Below are 23,558 nucleotides of genomic sequence, written 5' to 3' on the forward strand. Positions count from 1 at the left end.
TATATATATATATATATATATATATATATATATATATATATATATATATATATATAGGGTTAGGTTCATGTGAGACTGTCTAATTTTGTGAAACCGTGAGACGTAATTTTAACCGTTCATTTAGTAGATAAAACAAAAAACATTTTTAAAATGCAAAATAATTGAAAATTTTCGAAAATTTTTTTTCAAATATTATTTTCGGAGTTTATATTTTCCAAAAAAAAAAAAAAATCCCAAAAAAATAAAAAAAATATATTTTTTACATATTCTAATAGAATAATAGAATATTCTACATATCTGAGAATTCTATTATAATATTCTAACATTCTAAAAATATATTTGAATATTTAAACTGTAATATTCTATTAAGAATATTTCACGTATTTAAAAAAAAGATAATTTTTTAATTATTTTTTTATATTTTTATTTATTTATTTTATTTTTTTAGGTATTTAAAGTTCCAAAAATAATAATTAAAAAAAGAATTTTTGGATTTTTTCTTTTATTTTGCATTTTAAAATTATTTTTAGATTTGGTTTTATGATCTCACAAAATTAGTATGGTCTCAAATGAACCTGAATATATATATATATATATATATATATATATATATATATATATATATATATATATATATATATATATATATATATATATATATATATATATATAAAATAGCGCATTCCATTTCTGTGAAGAAATAGACTCTTCACAATCTTATATTAATATTATTTATTGTTTTTAAAACTTGTGGTAATGTGGTATGCAAATATGTAAACTATGAACGATTATGCTTGTATATGAGTGTAATTGAAACTAATTAAAACCATAGTATATTGTTTATTTAGGTTCTAATATAATAAAGAAAAGCAGTAACTTATATTCTTATAAAAACATAATTGTTTGATATAATATATTTGTTAGTTGTTATTTTATTTTGGTATGATATTTTCATTTATTTATTAATTATTTATGTATTTCATATCAACATAAAAAAACAATCAACTATTGACGGGTAAGAAACGTGTCAATTCTTTTCAATATCCTGAAAATCAATCAGAGATTGTTTTAGATGAAAATACTCTACCGTCTAGTATTACTGTTGCGGTAAACCCAACATCTAGTATTCCTGTTGCGGAAAACTCATCCAAAAAAGTTCAACTTGAAGCAAATGAAATTTATCTTAATACAGTCGAACGAGATCCCGGTTTGCGTATGCAAATTTATGATAATCCAATTAATCAACGAGATTGCATCCGCCGAGCATATATAAATCTTGGTCCCTTTCAACCGAAACTTCCGGTAAATCTTAGAAACCCATAAACGCAACTTTCAAGTTTCTTTGTTTAAGTTATTTCCTTGGCTTGAATAGTCAAAGAGTTGAGATACTGCATTTTGTTTCCCATGTTTTATATTTAACAAACCTTCTGGAATGGGACAATACGGCCAACGAGCATTTACTATAGATGGTTTTCAGAATTGGAAGAAAGTGAGTAGGATAAAATGTGTCTTTTTGAATCATATGGGGAGTAAGTGTACATCTTTTCACAAAATTGCACAAAAATATATGATGATTTTTTGAATGACGCACAAGATATACGAAATGTGTTTGAAAAGTTTACAGATGAAGATCGTAAGAATAATAGTCTCAGATTGATGAATATTATTTTTTCAGTTCGCTGGTGTGCCTTTCACGCAGTTCCATTTAAAGGTCATGATGAAAGCTCAAATTCCATCAACAAAGGAAATTTTCATGAAATGTTAAAGGCAATTAGCTTTTATAACAACGAGATGAAAGAACTCTTTCAGACTGCTCCTAAATATGCATTATATACATCACCGTCAATTCAAAAAGAGATTCTAAACCTTATGTCAACTAGGGTGAAGCAAATGATTTGTAAGGAGATTGATGGTGGAAAATTTTGTTTACTTGTTGATGAAGCACGTGATGAGTTTAAAAAAAAAACAAATGTCAATTATTTTGAGATTTGTAAATAAAGATGGTGTTATTGTGGAGCGTCTTTTTGGACTAGGTCATCTACCAGACACTACATCACAAACTCTTAAGAATGGAATCTATTCAATATTGTCATATAACAATCTTGATTTTAAATCAATTCATGGCCAAGGGTATGATGGTGCAAACAATATGCGAGGTCGGTTCAAGGGTTTTCAAGCATTGATTTTAAAAGATAGTCCATATGCCTATTATATTCATTGTTTTGCTCATCGATTACAGTTAGCATTAATGGCCGCATCACAAGGAGTTGTTGCGGTGCAAACATTTTTTACTAAGTTATCTTATGTTATTAATGTTGTCGGTGCTTCCTCCAAGTGTACTGACCAACTAAGATATGCATAAGCTGAGCAAATTGCGTATATGATTTCTATTGATGAGTTAGAGACAGGTAGAGGTCTAATACAGATGGAGTTCTCACCTCAAATTGATTTCGAGTTTAATCAAGGTGTTTAGTCCTACTTGCGAGGTTTTACTTAAAATTATTAAGGAGGGAACTGGTTCAATCAAAGGGGATGCAGATTCAACATATGAGATTATTACTACATTTGAGTTCTTTTTTGTTTTGCATCTCGTGAAGGAAATAATGGAGATAACTGATTTACTTTGTCAAGCTTTACAAAGACAATCTCAAGATGTTTGCAATGCATTGAAGTTAGTTGCATCCACCAAAGAACTTTTGGAAAAAATGAAAATGAAAGATGGGATGGTTTGCTCTCTCTTATTAATTCATTTTGTCAGGACTGCGAGATTGATATCCCTGATTGATTTATCTTCTGCCTACTTTAGCAGAGGGGCTCGAGCTCGTAAGGAGCATAGCGATCATACACTTGAACATCATTACTGAGTGGATATCTTTTACGAAACCATTAATTGTCAATTAATAGAATTGAATCACTGGTTTAATGATAGCTAAATGGAGTTGCTTCAACTTTCTGCAACTTTAAATCCTAAAAGTGTTAATGAGACTTTTCAAAATGGTGATGTATGCCGGTTAGTGGAGAAGTTTATCCTAAAGATTTCAATGAACAAGAGAAATTACTTTTGAATATGCAACTTCAACAGTATGAGTTTGATGTCGTTAAACACGCAAATTATAAACTATTGACATCTATTTCGGAGTTGTATCAATGGTTGATAAAGACAAGAGGAGTGGCTAATTTTCATCTTATTTATCGAGTAGCTAGTCTCATACTTACTCTTTCCGGTTTCCACTGCTACAAAAGAGAGATCATTTTCAGCGATGAACCTTATTAAAACAAGTTTATGTAATAAAATGGAAGATGAGTTTTTGAACGACTCACTGATTTTGTACTTTGAAAGGGAGCTTGTCGAAACGATTAGTCTAGAAACAATTGTGTAAGATTTCAAAAATGCAAAAGATCGATGAGTTCCACTTTGAAGTGCGATGTAACAATATTTATTATTAGTTTTCTTGTTTCGAATTTTGATGTCATAATTTTGAATCAATTTTTTGTCTATATGGTTTTGTTTTGAAGCTTTAATTTCGGCTCCCTAGCTATAGTGTTTGTGTTCCGCCCATGGCCTCATGTTAAAAAAAAAAAAAAACAAAATTGTCGCCCTCGTTTACTAATTTTTTTTTATGTGAGGGCCTCATTTATTATTTGGTTTCAGCCCTTGTGGTATGATGCAAGTCTTAAACTCGATGCAGTCTCTAAGTTTATGTTTGCTTTTCTTAATTCTACAATGAAAGGAGCTTCAATCTTTACTGCAAATGTAAGGTTTTCTAGCATATATCTTTTTATCAAGTGACCAAGCATCTAATTATGTGTATTACAACTTCAAATAATAAAAACATATGAAAACACGATAGTTCCCTAGTGTTTATTTTATTAGAGCTGATTACTTTTTTTTATTATATATCAAAAGCCGATAGTACCATATATTACAACACCAAACAATTACAACTTTATATGGATAGTAATTAGTAAACATGGTACTAAAAAGCTTTATTTTATTATATCATATCTTTCAAGAACAAGCAACATCCATCATACGATGCTCAAACACAAGTCAATGTGAAGAGTTTGTCGAATGCAATAACCACAGCTTCACGATACGATGCTTCGTAAGGTGGTTGTACCCGAACCACAAGACAGTCAACCGAACTGAATGTCTCATGGATCCCAATATTACATAACACAAGCCTCCTTGTCTCAAAAGAACACATATTAAAGATGGCAGAAACAAGTCCATTTTCACGTGCCACATTGTATCCAACACGCGACACCACATAGTTGAGTAATTGGTGACACGTTGTAGCAATGTCTTTTGATGTGGCATGGAGAATAAATGTTCTCACAAGACTTTGATGATCTAGTGCTTCAAATGGTTTGATGCACCCGCAACATGCACGTTGATAGTCCAATAAAATCATGCCCCAAAACCACGGGTCGTTAACTAGGAGAGCCTGCCACACACACACACACCGACTATGTGTTATATTTGTTTCTGTAAGGGTTAAAGTTTCAAATTACAATGCCTTAATGATAATAAAAAATGCATTTTTTTTTGTCCCCGAGTACAACTGTTTTTTGCAAATTTGGTCCCAATAAGCTCTCTTGCAATTTTGGTCCTTATTTGAGATTCTCTTAGCTTTTTGGAACCAATATGGCAAGAGACCTTGTTGGGACCAAAAATGAAAGAGAGAACTTTTGGGGACTAAAATGGTAGTTTATTCTAAAAAAAATGGAAGTAAATTTGTGTAACAACTAGGAATGAAAATACAACGCATAATACACAAATAAATTTACGATGCATTGTTATTTCTAGCATTTTTCATTTTTCGTAATCATATCAATTAGAGTTGTTACTTAGCTATGAAGTTCTAAAAATAAAATTAAAAAGAGATAGTTTTGTGGGCCCCTTTTACAACCTGCTTTGAAAATTTACCCCTTCGACCCAAACCCACCCACTTGCCCATATTAAGCCGCCTATAAATGCTGAAAGAAAACAATTTGTGAAGTTGTGCAAAATGGTTACCTTTCCCACAATGGACCGGGCAGCACGATTTCCAGCTCGGGCAGACATACAAAGGAGATCCTTTTCATGATGGTGCATCATATAATCAATGGCAGTAAAAGTCAAACGCTGGAAATTGACCACCTTTAAAACGACTAGTTGTCTAGTCTCGGTCAGAAGCATATTACATCTGCAAAAAGTTTGCAATGAAATCATTTTGATTAAATTAATCCGATTAGCATTATCAAGATCAATAAGGTAGTGTTTGGTATGATGGAATCAGAAAAGAAATGGAATGAATATGTGATGGAATCAGTAAGGAGCGGAATGGAATATTCTTTCCATTGGAACAAAAAAAAAAACAAGTCTTTTGCCTAATGGAATAGAATGGACGATTCTTGAGGGAATGCGAGTCCTTCCATTTCATTAATTTTCATTCCTTGGGAATGGAATGAAAAATTGTATTATCAACCCTTTTTTATTAATATCATTTTTACTGGCGCGTGATTTATTAAAAAATTCATTAAGTTTCAGTTTTATAATCTACAAATAAATGGAATATATATATATATATATATATATATATATATATATATATATATATATATATATATATATATATATATATATATATATATCTATATATATCTATATCTATATATATATATATATATATATATATATATATATATATATATATATATTTACTTATAGTCTTATTTTGGTTTTAATGAGCTTTTATTGTGTGTTGATTAGTTTTGTAATTAAAAAAATAGTTATTATAATCAAATGATAAAGAGTAGAGTTAAGCTATACACCATATTTACACATAATACAAAAAATTCATATGAAAAATTATTTCACTTCAAGATGCCAGCCAAACATGATTATAAAGTGTAATGAATCATTCCATTCCATCCAACCTTACAGACCTTAAAAGAAATAACACTGAAAACTTACACTGCTCCCACTCTTGCCAAGTCTCTCGCACCATCACTTGACATTGCTATTGCGACCAATATCACATCCAAAATATGCAAGGGTAAATCCGTAATATGCGCCATCTTATTTTTCAAATTGCTAATAAGACCAAGATCATATTCAAAACAAGTAAAAAATTTGTGAAAGAGGAAAACTTAAGGTAAGTGACATTTCTCCCCAATTTCCTTTTTAAAAACAAATCTAGTTACATATTCTTCGAAAAAATTAAAATATACAAAAATTTGGACTAAACAAAGTTGTGTATCAGTCTATGTAAAAGAAACAATAAAAACTAGAAATTAACTATTTATTGGATTACCATATACATTCCATAGAAAGCTTTATAGAAAATCTAAGATGATTGAAACAAAAACTGTTCATCTAGTTAAGGAAAAATCATAATCTCACCGATAGATGTAAGAAAATGGGAACAAATTTACCTGAAGAAGTTGTAAATTTCAGAGAGACACCGCTAAGGTGACGAAACAACTCCGTCATGTAGAAGAACTCTCACAAAAACTATATTTAAATAAACATAAGGTAGTTCAAAATGAGTCAATGACTATACATTAATATCTATTATGCCCAACTAAACGAAATAAATGTGCTTCTTATAAATGAGATTCAAGTGAATTTGTTTATTTGCATCTTGCTAGTTTTTAATAAAATTCTCTTCGTTCCAAAAAGAAAAAAAGTAGAGGTGTTCAAAAGTTTTGGTATTAGAGCATCCATAACTATGAACCATACCCTTATTAAACATTAAAATATCATATTTACTCTTCATAAAATTTTAAAATATCGTATATATCATTTTTAAACATCAAAATATCATATATGTCTTTAATAAATATCAAAATATCATATATGCTCTTCTTAAACATCAAAATGTTAATGGTAATATCTAAAATATCATCCATCTACAACATGATAATAATCAACAACAACAAAAAATAAGCAATCAATGTATACATTAGCTGCAACCTGTAGGGTTTACACATTTTTTATTTAATACATTATACTTATACTACCATAGTTTTTGTAATCATATATAAGACATCACCTATTTATAAGATTAAAGAAAGACGGGCAACAAAGAATTTTCATTACGTACCCGAGAATTTAATGGTGGCAATTTTAATCCATTTACCTAAAACATGGGTCAATTTCAGTTATATATTACCTCTCATTATAACTACCTCCAACAAGTGATCAATGGCTCAAAAGTCGCCCAAAGTGTATCGAAATGCTTACAATATCCTAAATTGATTTATCTATATCTTTATCTTTATCTTTATCTTTATCTTTATATCTTTATATACTTATAAAGGAAGCATTTTTCCTTTAACCACATTCATTTGAAACTCCCATATATTTTTTCTTTCACCACATTCATTTGAAACTCCCATGACTTTTCAATTTCTTTCAAATAATAATTACAAGTTGTTTAATAAGGTTAAATAAATATCAAACCTAAAGTGTAATCATATATAAACTAAATTTCAATATTAAAATAATATATTTACTTCTATTTATAAAGTTATGTTTGTTAACTTTTAGCATATTATAATTAATTTATTAGTTTTAATATATTGTTGGATGTAAACCATTATCATTTTAAAGATACAATTTTGGAGCAATTTGTATAAAATATTTAAATTATTAATTTATGCATAACATTACAGAGTCAGCTTATATATAAATTTTAGTTTAACTTAAACAAACCAGAAAATATTTTATAAATAGTTAAAAGTGATCAAATGTAGTGTCTTTCTAATAATGATTATAAGTTGATTAATAGGGTTAAATAAATATCAAACCTAAAGTGTAATCACAAATAAACTAAATTTTAATTTTAAAATAATATTTTTACTTCTACTTATAAAGTTATGCCTTTAACTTTTAACATATTATACTTAATTTATTAGATTTAAAATGTTGTGTATGTAAACCATTATCAGTTTAAAGATACAACTTTTGAACAGTTTAGACAAAATACTTAAATTGCTAATTTAAATATAACATTATAGTGTTAACTTAAATATAAATTTCAGTTCCACTTAAAAAACCAAAGAATATTTTGTAAATAGTTAAAAGTGATAAAATGTAGTGATAAATGCAAAAACTAAATTGGAATCTCAATTTAACTAAATAATTTCCTAAATATTATTATAATCGTTAAAATCTTTCAAATAAATAGCTTAAAATATCTTATAATAATAATAGTTAAAAATAAATCTATATAAATGATTATATTGTTACCTTTAAAATCAAAAAACAATGTTTGATGTTTTAAATAATTATAATAACAAAAATTAAAACAATAAGCAAATAAATTTAATAAATTTGATCAACAATAACAACAACTATAAATAATATTAAACCATATATTATATTTAATTTTGTTCATTTGTAACTCGCGTGTAGAAGTCATTCAAACAATTGACATTATCCAGTTATAATAGATGTATATATTATCATATAATTCAAAATAATCAATATATTATATCAATTTAGTATACGAATTATTATATCAAATTTAACAACAACGTTATTATTATATTAAAAAAAACATATATTTGTAAAGACTTCAACTATATAGGTTTTTCTGCGCAACACGCGGACATTCGCCTAGTTATAACATATTATGAATGTTGTATTGGAATAGTTTTTGTAATCATATTTAACACCTTAATTATATATAAAAGTCAAGAAAGGATGATTTTTTTTCACACCGAGCACCCTAGAATCTAAAAGTGGCAACTTCAACCAATTTGACTAAAAGATGGGTCAATTTCAGTTTTTTTTTTCACATCCAACAAGCCAAATGGTTCAAAAGTCTCCCAAAGTGTATCTAAATACTTACAAGTTACAACATTCTAAAGTACGTAGTAGCATCAATAATAAAACTATAATATTGATATGAACCAAGTAGATAAATGGGATCAGATCTACATAAATAGAAGGCATGGGCAATTTAGTAATTATTCTAGTATCTTTATTATTTAGTATATATCTAGTTGATTCTGGTTTCCTTAGGCAATTAAGGTTTCCTTCTACGAGTAGAGCTTCCTTTTATCAGTTTAGGAGATTCTATAAATAGGGCTAGTGTCGGCTCTAAGAAAGCAGACAAAGTTTTGTGAGTCGTTTTCTTTTGTTTGAAGATCCCCTACTCGAATATCAGACACCTTAAGCATTAAGTTATAAGTAATCGAGTTTATCAATTTGGTTATATCAAATATCCTTTTCCCTAACAAAATGAGGTAAGGGGGATGTCAGAAGATGCAGAGTGTAGACAGTCTTTCCCTCCACTTGAGTGTAGAGAGCAATGTCACAAGGAACGAAAACGGGAACACTGATCTCTAAATTCCAATACAAGGATAACTTACATTTGGTCCATGGAAAGCTATACCATGTAATCTATACATGGTATGAAGTATGTACCATATCCAAAACATAAAACATATATAATGTAATTCATGAAAAAGTAAAGAAAAAACAATATAATTAAGTTAACTTCAATTCATAAAGTGGAAAACATTGTTTCATAACAAAAAACTAGAAAAGTAAAAAACAATATGAAAAAGTTGAAATCAATCAATACTGACTTTTTCGTTCCTATCTACATCACCTTCCTCTAAATTCTCCTATTGCATGTCTTCATGTCTTCAAATCTTGTACTTTCCGTTCCAAATATGTATTTTTGGATTCACATCAAATCTTTTGTATGCGCCCTCTTTATACTTTTTAAGAAAAGCATGACAGTAGTCGAATATTTGAATGGATATACACTGACCTACGCGCCCTTTTACAATTCAAACAATTTCTTTTCGTAGTATCGATATAGTAGGTGCTCCAGTTTCTTTCTGCTGAAGAGCTACTAAATGGCCTATGAAAGAACTTTTTTTAACTTCAACAAATTCAAGAATTTTTGAACTTGACCACCAATCGATCGTGTCTAGGGTCATTGCATCTATTTGAGCGGAATGTTACAAATTGCTCTCACAATACCCACTCTTCTTCTTGAATTTCAATTCTTCTTTTAAAAGTTTCTGTAACACAAAGTTCCAATTTTTGTCTAAATTAGGAGATCTTCTAACAATTCCATCGGGTGCTAACATCTCAAGATAATGTGTATCATAAACGCGAGAAGATAATGTAAAGCCCAAACAGTTTAAAGGAATAGTCATCTTTGTAACATCCTAAAAATTTTAATTTAAAAATAAAATAAGGATGTATATGGTTAAAATGTATCTAATAACATGTTAGAGTGGGAAAATGCAAGTAATGGTAAGAACTAACAAAATTCTCAAACTAGAGGGACCATAAGTGAAAACTTGAGGAAATAAGATGCAAGCACACTTCCCTCATTCTTGTTGGACGTATTTTGAAAGGAATAGAGAGATCTAATGGTGAATTCTTCGTTTCTTGACACTTAGGGCTTGATTCAAGAGGAGAATTGGGAAATAAAGCAAAGAAGAGAAGGAATCAAGGCTAGCAAGGTAAAACTCTTCTCTGTTACCTTTAAAATTCGAAGTTGTGAAGAGGGTGAAATCCTAGTGTCGAGTTTAGTAGGATTTTATGATTAGGTTTTCAATTTCTAACCCCCTTTGGGTGGTTTTGATGGTTCTAATCTCAAACCAATCATTCCTTTGATGGTCTTGATGATTTGGGTGAAAACCCTCATGAACCCTAGAAAACCCAAATTGAGAATATGGCAATTGATAATGAAATGAGATTAGATTCTATGACCTAGATGATATTCGATAGCAACAAATCCAATTAGAATGCTCAAATTCATCCATGATGGTAGAATCATGTATATGCTAGAATTGGAATGGAGTTGAGTGAAATGTGATGAAAATAATGGAATCTTTTGTTTGTGAGCATTTGATGAGTATATGATACTCATAAACATGAGTTGATACTAATAATATGATTTGAATGCAATAACATGAAGACTTGAATGATTCCTAGTTAAAAATACGGAGTTATTGGCCATAAGGGCAAAATGGGAAGGTTGGAATGGAATTTTACATTACACAAGTCCATTAAGGAATTAACATGAGATTGTGTAATGTTAAGCACTTGAAACCACCCAATGATGTATAAGATGATTTGGGAAAAAGTCATATTGATAAAGGAGTGTTCTTGACCAACTTGAGCTCTTAACGCTTTCATTTGAGTGTTTGTAAGCATTATAAACTTAGCATTTTGATTGATGTAACGCCCGTAGATCCGGGCTAGTCAATTTAGAGACAATGAGCGTTGAAAATGAGTTTTTAATGGAAGATTATTTAAAGGGATTAATCTTAACCAAGTTTTAGTATATGTTACAAGGGTTCCGTACATATAAAGAACGCCGAAATCCGAGTTACAACGAAGAAGTTATGACATGTCGAAGTTTTACGGCAAAACGACACGACACTGGGAGAAGTAAATAGTGAATTTATGATAGAGGACTTTTTAGCCTTAGTGATCTAAACACCCAAATCTGACTTCGTATGAGAAAGTTACGAATTTTATAAGATTTGGCATAACAGTGCACGACCCGAAACTCGAATTTTAGTTCAAGCGGTTTTTGGCCTACGCGACCTAAATGAGAGTTGAAGATATCATTAATAGAAACTCAACAATAAAAAGACAGACGAAAACGGAGTCCGTATGTAGAAGTTATGAATTTTACGCGGACATTTAATAATATAATCTCATCCTACTGTTAAATTTAAGATCGGTCGAGAATTAGCCGATGGAGTCAATAGGAAACTTGTAGATCTTATTTTTACCTACGACGTCAAAAATGGAGCTCGTATGAGAAATTTACGGATTTTAGAAGTCGGAAGTGTGTTGTGCGAAAACGGGTGACGTGGCACAATCTTGGCCATTGTTTTCTCCCCAAGTCTTGCCACCAGATGGTGACATGTGGCACCAAGTTTAGCCGTATTTCACCTTGTAAATAGAACCTCTCACACCCTCATTTTCTTCACACCTTCCCATTCTTTCTTCTCTATACACTCTCTCTAAACCTCCCAAAAAAAACTCCCCTAGCGTTAGAAGAAAGCCCCGGAGCGCTCGACAGCTCTGAGAAGAAGAGCTTTCGACTCAGAAGTTTTGCCCCTGCAGAGCACGGCTTCTAGCCAAACCCCCTCGTAGGTAAGATATGCCTACCAAATTTTTAATATAAATTTTATTTAAATATAGTAACGTTATTAGGACCTTATAATAATTATTTGAGCTATTATTATGTGTTATATAAGTGTCGTATAATATCTTTTTAACCACTCGCGGTACGGGGAATCCGGTTTGAAGGGCCGCCTGGGTTGTTGGATTTCAGAAATGCTATATGCCAAAATGATCATGCCCTCCGGTGTTTCATCTCTGGCCCTGTCTGTACATAGTGGGTGAAAAGTATTGTTTAACGCTTATAGAATAGTAATAATAGCTAGACTATTAATTAGTCTCGTTGAACATTAGACTAAACTCTAGTGGAAAGGATACTAGGTTTTGTCAACGGATTTTTTTTTAAAGTAAACGAAGTGCTGTCCAAGTACCGAGTCACCACCTTTGCAGGTGAGTGCATAGTTACTTTCATCTTACACATAGATGTGAAGTATTATATATAAATTACGTGCTATGTGTATACTGTCTGAATACTTGTTATCTATGCTGGATGAAACGTTTTATACATGTTTTAAACGATCTAAACTGTATATATGTATTTTATATCTACAAAATGTGTTGGGTAAAATATGGGTAGATTAGAGGTGAGATAAATGATGAGCGAAGAAAGATGAGATAAATGATGAGCGATGATATATGAGTGATAAAATATGGTGCGAAGCGATGACCTAAGCGAAGAGCCAAAGCGATTAGCCAAAACGATGAGCCAAAGAGATGAGCCAAAACGATGAGCCAAATGATGACCCAAGCGATGGCCCCATCATCTAGCAGAGTATGGATGACAACCACAGACTATTTTAGACAGTCCAGTGGAACTCTAGCAGGCTCGCAACCTGTACGTGTTGTGAACAGTGTGTTCACTCGGTGTACTCTAAAAACTCATTGACAGGTATTACGAGTGGACTCTTGAAAACGATGTTGTCAATAAACGAGATAAACCCTGGCGACTATGTAGGCTTAGTGCCAATTCCTTAGGATACTCCTTAGGAATGAATGAACGAGGAATAGCTGAATCTTAGGGTAGATCCTTAAGAGTTAAGAAGATAATGGGGATGGGTAAATTGGGTTGATTGTTTGATGTTTAACATAATAATTATATTATTGTGGGTTGAAAACCCTATGTACTCACCAGGTTTCCCAACCTGACCCAATCAGTTATTTGTATCACAGGTGTCGATACGAAGCTACATTACACTGAGAGATTAAGGAGATGTAAATCACTAGTGATAATGAATGTAAGTTTTGTTTATGCTTATGTTTCTGTATTGACGATGACATCCCAATGTTTTTAAAATGAATAAAAAACATTTATTTGGAAATTCTTTGATAACGTATTTATCACGTTTTACTGGGAACAAATTCCGCAACATTTTTATTAAAAGAAGTACTCTGATTTTTATAAAGCATAAACAAAATCGGTCTTTTCTGGCCGTGAAAATGGGGATGTCACAGTTGGGCCTTGGGAATGAGAAAGGAAATTAATGTTAGGGTATGAAATGATAATTTATGTTATGTAAGAAATGAATTTCTTTGAAAATACTTGAATTGTTTTAAGGTCTAAAATCCACATAACTCACAAGACATTTTGTTCTACCTATCTCTTTTTAATGCCATGTATCTCAGGTGATAGCTAAAGGTGTGAAGTGACATAGAAGTAATGAAGTCCATGGGAAACTTAGTGGAGCATAAGTTACATTTGACTTTGATCTTGTAAATCTTTGTTTGCTTGCTATGGTTTATTTGATACAATGCTAGTAACACCCAAGAGATTGTTTTGAAACTATGTTTAAACTCTGATGATTTGTTAAATGTTTTTTTTCTTTTATTAAACCTTGCCATAACATTAAATTTTTATTTGAAAAATATTTGGGTGTTACAGTTGGTATCAGATCCATAGTTTAAGCGAATTAGGATTGGTTCATTCCACTCCTAGGCTTAAACTTTGGTTATAGAATATATGATCAAGAAATTGGATTTATATGCTTCTAGTTATATGGATTTGTAGGATACTACCTTGAGTGCTCTTAAAGTAGAAAAGAAAGTGGTACTAGTATATTAGTGGTTTAAACCAATGGAGAAAACCTTCTAAATAGTGAAATCAAATTTGATTATGTATGATGTGAGTATAATAGTATAGGGCCCGTACTATTATAAACACATGATACATACTCAAAATTGTGGAACTATGAAGGGGGTTTGTGAAATATGGGATAGACCTTTGCTATGAATGTTGTTAGAAGTTTCATGTCTTAGTAAATTGTGACTACCCGAAATTTCTATCTTGTGTAGTTATTCAAATCAATCAAGTTAGACTCGTTTTTGTCATCTTATAGCATTGTTTAGAGTCAATTAGAGTGTTCTAAGCCTAGCATAACCAAGGTTTGAGGCTAGGGATGAGTGTATTTGAGTTCAAAACCTTTCAAATGAGCCAAACACCCCTTCATAAGGTGTGTGCGGCCGCACACATGGGTATACGACCGTACACCCATCCTAACTGTACACTCTCATGTATAAATGAGAGTGTTAGCCTTCATTTACTTCTTTTCACACTCCTAAGCCAAGAAATCAACTTCTCTCTCAAGTATCATCCGACTTTTCATCTAGATCTTCAAGTTGTAAGTGTTTCTTCCTTTTATTTGATGATTCATTACACTATCTAGTAAGGATCTATCATTTCATCCATGAAATTACTCCTTTTGTTTAGATCTTTAAGTGTTCACCAAGAACACCAAGAATACCTACTAAGTTTTTGGACCTCAAACACCCATAAAAGCTTCTATATTGTAAGTATCACTCCTTATTCTTGTTACTTACTACCTTTACTCCTTAGAGAACGTCCAAACCATGATCATTAAGGAGTGTACGGTCGTACACACCCCATGTGGCTGTACACCCCTTTATTTAGTGCATAATGGCCTCAAAACTCATGTTCTATGATAACACTTGATCAAGAACACTTTGGGGATGAAAGTTAGAGACTTGGAATAAACTTTTGACCATATTTATATGATCATCAAGGGTGTACGGCCGTACACTCCCTGTGAGGCCGTACACACCCTTTTTAAGGTCCAAAATGGCATTAAACTTCCGTTAAGGCTAAGCATTGGTCAAGACACACTTCCTAGATGCTTAATAAGACTTTAAATCACTCATTGGCATGTTTCACCATGAGTGTGCGGCCACACACCCACTTGGGCCGTACACACCCATGAAACACACCATTCTGGCCGTACACTCCAAGGTGTGGCCATACACCCATTATTTGCAACCCTTGGTACTTGTAGCACTTCTATCTAAGTGTTTCCTATGTCCCAGGGTGTTTTTCCTTGCATTATTAGTTGTTTAAACACTAATTATATACATATATGTGTCATTATATGCTGATTAGGATCCGTTGTGCTCAAGTCTTCGCTTGACACTTAGCATCCTACAAACCGATCTTTCATTTGTATCACTCACTGCAGGTGAGTTCATACCCCTTAACTTATCTTTTAAATGATTTTAAATGCTTTTAGGGGGATACAAGTAGAAACATCATAGTTATTATATCAATCGCATGTGGTTAATAACTATCAAGCAAATGGCTTTCTTATATTTCAAAACTGTGATATCAAACAAACTACTTCAACTCGCTTTATAAACTATTTTACATATTAAATTATTTACTTAAACTCTTTCAAACTTATATTTTGTCAAATCATGTCTATATAGGTATAGTCATATAAGTAGGATTGAAAAGACTTAGGACTGATAACTCGCCTTACTTCATGTTCCTTGTTTGGTTGTGGACTTAGGTTATCGGTTGTTTTTCCGAAGGTCGTTTGAATCTTAGTTATATGTTATATGTATGTATATAGACATTAAAGTTCTTCATTATGTTCAATACCTTTGGGTAGCAAAGGTGCTCAAACATGTTCATTCATACAAACAATATTACTAGTAAACTATAATAGGTATAGTTTAGGAAGTCACTACTTACTATTACTAGAAACAATGAAACATACAAGAGTCGGTTCATTCATGAGTCAATACAAACACACTATTATGAGAAACAGAAAGAACATACTATTATGAGAAACAGAAAGAACATACAATGATGAGAAACAAAGAGAACATACACTACACTATACAAGAGAACATACATTACACTAGTACAAAGAGAACATACAATACACTAGAACATGCTATAAAAACACTAGAACACTATAACATTAATGTGAGCCACTACTTCATGGCATGGCAATCTACTGTTGTGTCACGTTTTGCAACCAGAGTCTCCTGGAGGGAGAGCGTGAGTTGGTGTATAGATCTATACGGGATTGACTATCCTACACCTTGCTGCTAGCTATAGTGGGACCTGCAGGTCTACGGGTGACTAATGTCATACCATTCCGATGCCTTAGAGTGTCGTGTTATACTAGTCAATCAAGTATGGTTACAATCATATCACATTTTACCTTAATTAACGAACTGGTTTAAGGTAGTTAGTGCATTAGTAGTTACTTGCATACAATACTACTGTACACTGTTATTTTCCCATTGCATTCACATTGTGATCTTCTCACATAAACGGTAATGTAAACTATATTTTGGTAATGATAGTCATACATGGGAAAAATACACACTTTTACAGACAACACAACACACAGAACATTCGGGCCTTGGTAGAAGGCCACTTTTAGTAGAAAATATAGGATTTTCTAGAAGATACAAACTTTTACAAACATTGACAAACATTTATTACAACGCTTACAAACATTTACATCAAACATCTACAAAAACTTTCATACAAGAAATGACACTAAAATACTTATGAACTCACAAGCTTTAACGCTGATCTACACTTTCAAAATAACTTGTATTCTCAAGTCATTAGTAGACAGGTACCGATGCCAGGTTTTGAGAAGACGGAGCTTTCAAGACTCGTCTCTTATTTTGATTCATATTTTTGGTGTCTTATAAACTATACACAGAACACTTGTATTAAATTATATTATTAATGCAACGGATGATGTTGTTTCTTGTTTACTATTATGCATTGTTGTCATACTGTACATGACGTCCTCCACCCCCGAATGTTTCAGGCAATTCGGTTTGGGGGTGTGACATAAATGCCATGCTAATGGTTGAAATATACTAATATAGATATGTGAATAATGATGTATACTAAAGTGTTGAAGTTTTGTAGCATGATGACGCGAACAAGGAGTCAAACATCCCGTAAAGAAGGACGAGGACAAGCCCCAAATCAAGGGACTCTTGTAAATAGGCCACCAAGAGTAGAGAACCAAGGCAAAAATGATGGTGAGATCAATCCCCTGCTGGTCACTCTTGAGGTAATCCAAAGGTTTCTACATGACCACCGAGAACAAAGCTGAATTGAAATGAGGCAATTGATTGACGAACGAATGAGGGATGTATCAAGAACTTTATCAGACTCTCAGGATCAAGGTGACACCCCCTAGGGTGTTGCCCAATCCGAGTAATCCAATCATGGACCTCCTGGACCACCCAAACCTTCGGTGATTGCTTTAAAAGAACCATTAGTTGGACCAAAAAGGAGCACGAGAATGTGGAATCAAGGACTTTATGACGTGCCACTCTACGGAATTCAAAGGTGACAATGTAACGCATGTAAATCCAGGCTAGTCAATTTATAGATAATAGGGGTCGAAAACGACTTTTTGAATATATATTATTTAGAATAAATAATCTTAACCAAGTTTTAGAATACGTATCAAGGGTTCCGTACATATAAAGAACGCCGAAATCCGAGTTGTAACAAAGAAGTTAAGGCCCGTCGAAGTTTTACGGCAAAACCGACACGACACCAGGAGACGTAAATAGTGAATTTACGATGGATGGCTTTTTAGCCTTATAAATCTAAACAAAAGTTGTAGTATATGTTAAACCGAGAACGTACAAAATAGAACGCCAAATCTGACTTCGTATGAGGAAGTTATGAATTTTCTAAGATTTGACACAACAGTGCACGACCCGAAACTCGAATTTTAGTTCAAGCGGTTTTTGGCCTACGTTACCAAAATGAGAGTTGAAGATCTCATTAATAGGAACTCAACGATAAAAAGACAGATGAAAATGGAATATGTATGTAGAAGTTATGAATTTTACGCGGACATTTAACAGTATAATCTCCTCGTATTATTAAATTTAAGATCAGTTGAGAATTAGCCGACGAAGTCAAATGAAAGTTGTAGATCTTACTTTACCTACGTGTGGATATAAAGAACGTAAAAAACGGAGCTCGTATGTGAAAGAACGGATTTTAGAAGTCGGAAGTGTGTTGTGCGAAAATGGGTGATGTGGCACAATCTTGGCCATTGCTTTCTCTCCAAGTCTTGCCACCAGATGGTGACATGTGGCACCAAGTTCAGCCATATTTCACCCTATAAATAGAACCTCTCCCACCCTCATTTTCTTCACACCTTTCCCATTCTTTCTTCTCTTTACTCTCTCTCTCTCTCTAGAACCTCTCTCTAGCCCTAAAACCCCCCGAAAAGCCTAGGGAACCTCCCTAGCACGAGGCGGAAGCCTCAGAGTGCTCAACGGCTCCGAGAAGAAGAGATTTTTGGCTCAGGAGCGCTGCTCCAACCAAAGCCCAATTTTCTATAAAACCCGTTGTAAGTGAGCTACGACTACGCTATTTTTAATATAACTTTTATTTAATTATAGTAACGTTATTAGGAACTTATAATAAGTACTTGGTCTATTATTATGGGTTATATAAGTATTGTTTAATGCTCATATAATAGTAATAATATCTAGACTATTAATTAGTCTCGACGAATAATAGACTAAACTCTAGTGGTAATAATACTAGGTTTCGTCGAAGGAAATTATTTTAAGAAGCGAAGCGCTGTTTGAGTTCGGAATCACCACCTTTTCAAGTGAGTGCATGGTCCCTTTCATCTTACAAATAGATATGAAGTATTTTATATAAACTACATGTTATGTGTGCATATTATCTGTATACTTGCTATCTATGCTGGATGAACGATTTTATACAAGTTTTATATGGTTTAAACTGTATATGTATTTATATCTACATAATATGTTGGGTAAAACATGGGTAGATGAAATATGACTTGGATGATGAGTTGAGAAGTGATATAGACCATGAGGTAAGGGTCAGAGGTGGACGATGTGAGAAGCCTTGTTCCCAAATGCTGGCCCCGTCATCTAGCAGAGTATGGATGACAACCACGTACTATTCTAGACAGTCTAGTGGAACACTAGCATGCTCGCAACCTGTAGGTGTTGTGAACGATGTGGTCACCGGTGTACTCTAAAAACCCATTGACATGTATTGCGAGTGGTCTCTCGAAAACGATAATGTCAATAAATGAGATAACCCTAGCAGCTGTGCTCGAAGGACAATACTGGCAGTTGCGCCTCATATAGAATGTCACAATTCTGGTAGCTGCGCCTAAGTGATAGAATTAGAAGTTGTGCTTGACAGTTATGGCATTGATAACGATGGACTTCGTACCTATTCCTTAGGAATGAATGAATGAGAAATAGCTGATTCTTAGGGTAGATCCTTAAGAGTAAAGAAGATAATGGGGATGGGTAATTTGGTTAACTGTTTGATGATTAAACATAATAATTATATTATTGTGGGTTGAAAACCCTATGTACTCACCAGGTTTCCCAACCTGACCCACTCAGTTTATTTATATCATAGGTGTTGATATGAAGTCACATTACACTGAGAGATTAAGGAGATATAAATCACTAGTGATAATGAATGTAAGCTTTGTTTATGCTTATGTTTCTATATTAATGATGAAATCCGAAATGTTTTAAAATGAATAAAAATACTTTTCTTCAGAAATGCTTCGGTAACGTATTTATCATGTTTTACTAAGAACAAATTCCGCAACACTTTTATTTAAAATGTTACTCTGATTTTTAAACAAAGCATAAACAAAATCGGTCTTTTTTGGTCGTGAAAATGGGGATGTCACAGACAAATACCCAAAGGTCGTGATGAAGTGGATTGCCGAAATGGAGCATGTGTTCTACACTTGCAAGTGTGAAGATGGATTGAAAGTGGGATTTGCTAGCCACATGCTCAAAGATGATGCTCTTGGATGGTGGAACAACCTTCACGAGGCAATTGGAACCGAAAGGATTACATCCCTCACTTGGGAAGAATTTGTGAAGTGCTTAAAAGCCAAATTTAGCTCCCCGAGACGCCAAGATAAGTTGGTGAATGAGCTCTTTGCTCTTCAAAAAGGCAATATAAAAATTGATGAGTACACTAAGAGGTTCACTGACATGCTTCCTTTCCTTGGGAATACTCTACCCAATGAAGAAGGATGAGTGAACCACTACCTTAATGGACTTCCGGGGGACTATTCCTTGGAAGTGGGAAAAACCACTACACTTGATGATGCAATTGAGGCAGCTTTTAGAGTGGAAGACATGATACTCAAGAAAGCAAGTGAGAGACAAGTGATCGGTGAAAAAAAGGAAATTCCATGGATCTTTGGGATCTCATAAGAGGAGTCACTCTGCATCTAGCCACTTCAATAAAGAATAAGGGAAGGAATGTAAGAAGTGTGAAAAGCAATATGCCGATGATTATAAGTTGGGGACATCCGATTGCTACAAGTGTGGTTGACACGGTCACAAGGCTCGAGACTACAAGGTTCGGGATACGAGTGGCGTGGAGTGCTTCTCTTGCCATGAGAAAGGTCATTATAGTAAGAATTGCCCAAGGCAACAGGGTGAAACCATGGGATCAACGGTTAACAAGAAAGAAAACATGGGCCCGGTAGCGGGGAGAGGGTACTTGATAAGTGAAGAAGAGGCAAAGGAAAACCATGATGTTGTTGTAGGTACACTACTTGTTGACTCTAACCTTTATCGCATATTATTTGATTCGGTTGCTAGCTACTCTTTTGTATCTCATTCTTTTTGTCACAAACTATAACAACCGGATTTACATGGACATTATTGTGTACGTTAATCTTGACATTTGAGGAGGGACTCGACGAGTTGAGGGACCAACTCGCCGAGTCGAGTCGAGATGCTGCGTGGAATTAATGAGTGGACTCGACGAGTCCGACGATGGACTCACCGAGTAGGTACTGGGCAGAGAAAACCCTAAGTTTCGGGGTTGGAGCCTATTTAAAGGAGCTTATGTCCTTGGGTGCGCCTCATATCTCCTGTAAAAAACCCTAAATCGCCTTTGGAACCAAGGAAGAGTTCTTGTGATGAAATCAAGTAATTTTGGTGTGGTTTTTCAAAGGAAGCGAAGGGATTCAACTTGAAGGACCAATGGAGGTTGTTATTCTGAGATATCTAAGCAAGGATCTCTATTTTGAGGTAGTATTTCGCCCCTTCCTTCTGTTTTGTGTAAAAATCCTTGAATCTAGGGTCTTCTTTACCCTTTCTTGGATAATATATGATGCATAGGAGATCCCAATGTGGAATAAGCTATAGATCTGGAGCTTAAGAGGTCCAGAGAGTCTCAATCTTCCAGCTTTATGCAGTCCCTTTGGGGTTATGGATCTAGGTTGCCATTTTAGGAGCTATTTCTTCATATAGGGGCATAAGAGTGTTGCATGAGCTTAAAGATTGAACCTTTACGAGATTACTGGGTGCAATAAGGTCAGATCTATAAGTTAGATAAACAGATCTGACCTCAGAAAGTCTTTTCAGTGTTGCCATGGAGGGAACTCGCCGAGTCCATATGGGGACTCGACGAGTCGAGTCGGGTTGCCCGCGACTCGTGACCAGTGGTAACCCGTCGAGTGAAAGGTTAACTCGACGAGTCGAGTGAGGCTTTTGAGGATTCAGAGCACACGCATGGACTCGCCAAGTCACTCGAGTGCACTCGACGAGTCTGGTCAGAGTTGGCCGTTGACTTGAGTTAACTTCTGTTGACTTTGGGGTTTTAGTCAACATAAGTAATAGAGATCATAGAGGGGTAAAATGGTCTTTTACCCACTACACTATTAAAGAGGGAAAGAGGAATTGTCGGTTTAATTAGAGATATTTGCCTTATATGTTAGGCGGTGGCGAGTTCGAGATTCAAGTGTAAGGATAACTGCTTGCTGCTTTCAGGTGAGTCTTCTCACTATACTTTGCCTTGAGTGGTAATTAGAGTTATGTGACAGAGTTATTGTATGCTATTTATGTGATGTGTTGCACTGCATTATTTCTATGTGATTTATGTTGTGTGTATTCCAGAGCTTGACAGAGTCAGGACCGGAAGGTCCACAGAGTTAGAACCGGAAGGTTCACAGAGTTAGGACCAGAGGGTCCACAGAGTTAGGGATCCAGGGCCCACAGAGTTATAGCCTCGAGTGGCTAGTATGTGTTACGTGTGGTATTTTGGGGAACTCACTAAGCTTCGTGCTTACCGTGTTACGTGTTATGTGTTATGTGTTTCAGGTTTTTATCAGGATCATGGGACGACACCGGCTCGATTGTACACACCAGAAGAGGAGTTATGTTTTAGAGGATCCTGGATTATTATTTAATTGATTATGGAGTTATGTTTAGTAATTTAAACAAAGTGAGATTTTTACAAAAAGGGTTTTAAGAATTAAGCGAATTTAATGAAAATTTGAGTTTTGAAAATTTCGGTGTTTCAAGTTGGTATCAGAGCCTTGGTTTGAGGGATTCGGATGCACCTTCGGGTAAATCTGGACTCAAACTGAGGAAGTAAGAAATTGTTTCAAAGAAATGATTTTCTAAAAGTGAATAAGAGTTCAAAGAGAAAGCGAGAAAGAGCAGTGTGTACAATCAACCAGAGCCCGAACGGTGATTTCCCAAAATACCCTTACTTTTGTGTTTTGAGATATTTATGATACATTCTACGAGATATTATGCATGCTAGAGACAGGCTAGGTATTTCATATCTTAGGACTAGAGTGGCCTGATTTGTGATGCCTTAGCGTAGGAGTTGCTGTTATATGTGATGTGCTTTTGAGTATGAGTGAGAGTATTCATTTGGAATCCTTTTAGGGGATTTGAGTAGAATAGTAATCTAGGAGAGACGCCTAAATGAGTATTGTGGTGCTTATCAAAAGAATAGTTAGAGCCCGCGAGGGGTAGAGTTGTAGAGTTCGGTGGTACTTTTAAGAATGAGCAGAGCAAGCGGAGTTATCACCCAGAGTGAGTTCTATATATTCTTCGATGCCCGAATGGTGCTTGCTTCGTGATTTCTGGAACTCTCGATGATGGGAGTTAGCTACCAAGTGAATATGACGATATTCAGGAGGTAGAGGCTGGCATCATTAAGAGCTCTTCAGCAGCTGATGGCGGAGAAGTGGGAGGACCAAGGAAGAGCCTAGGGAGTGACCTTAGCCAGATGAGTATGCTGGCGGAGTAGAGTATTTCATTGAGGAGCGAACACGTGTGGCGG

At 33.9% G+C, this 23,558-nt stretch overlaps 1 pseudogene; it reads right to left on the minus strand.

Annotated features, from left to right (window-relative positions):
- Window positions 1–10,167, minus strand: part of LOC111891637 (F-box protein SKIP2-like) — a 12,455-nt pseudogene extending 2,288 nt beyond the window's left edge.
- Window positions 10,168–23,558: the final 13,391 nt, after the last annotated feature.

Source organism: Lactuca sativa, chromosome 9 (genome assembly GCF_002870075.4).
Source record: "Lactuca sativa cultivar Salinas chromosome 9, Lsat_Salinas_v11, whole genome shotgun sequence".
Lineage (NCBI taxonomy): Eukaryota > Viridiplantae > Streptophyta > Magnoliopsida > Asterales > Asteraceae > Lactuca > Lactuca sativa.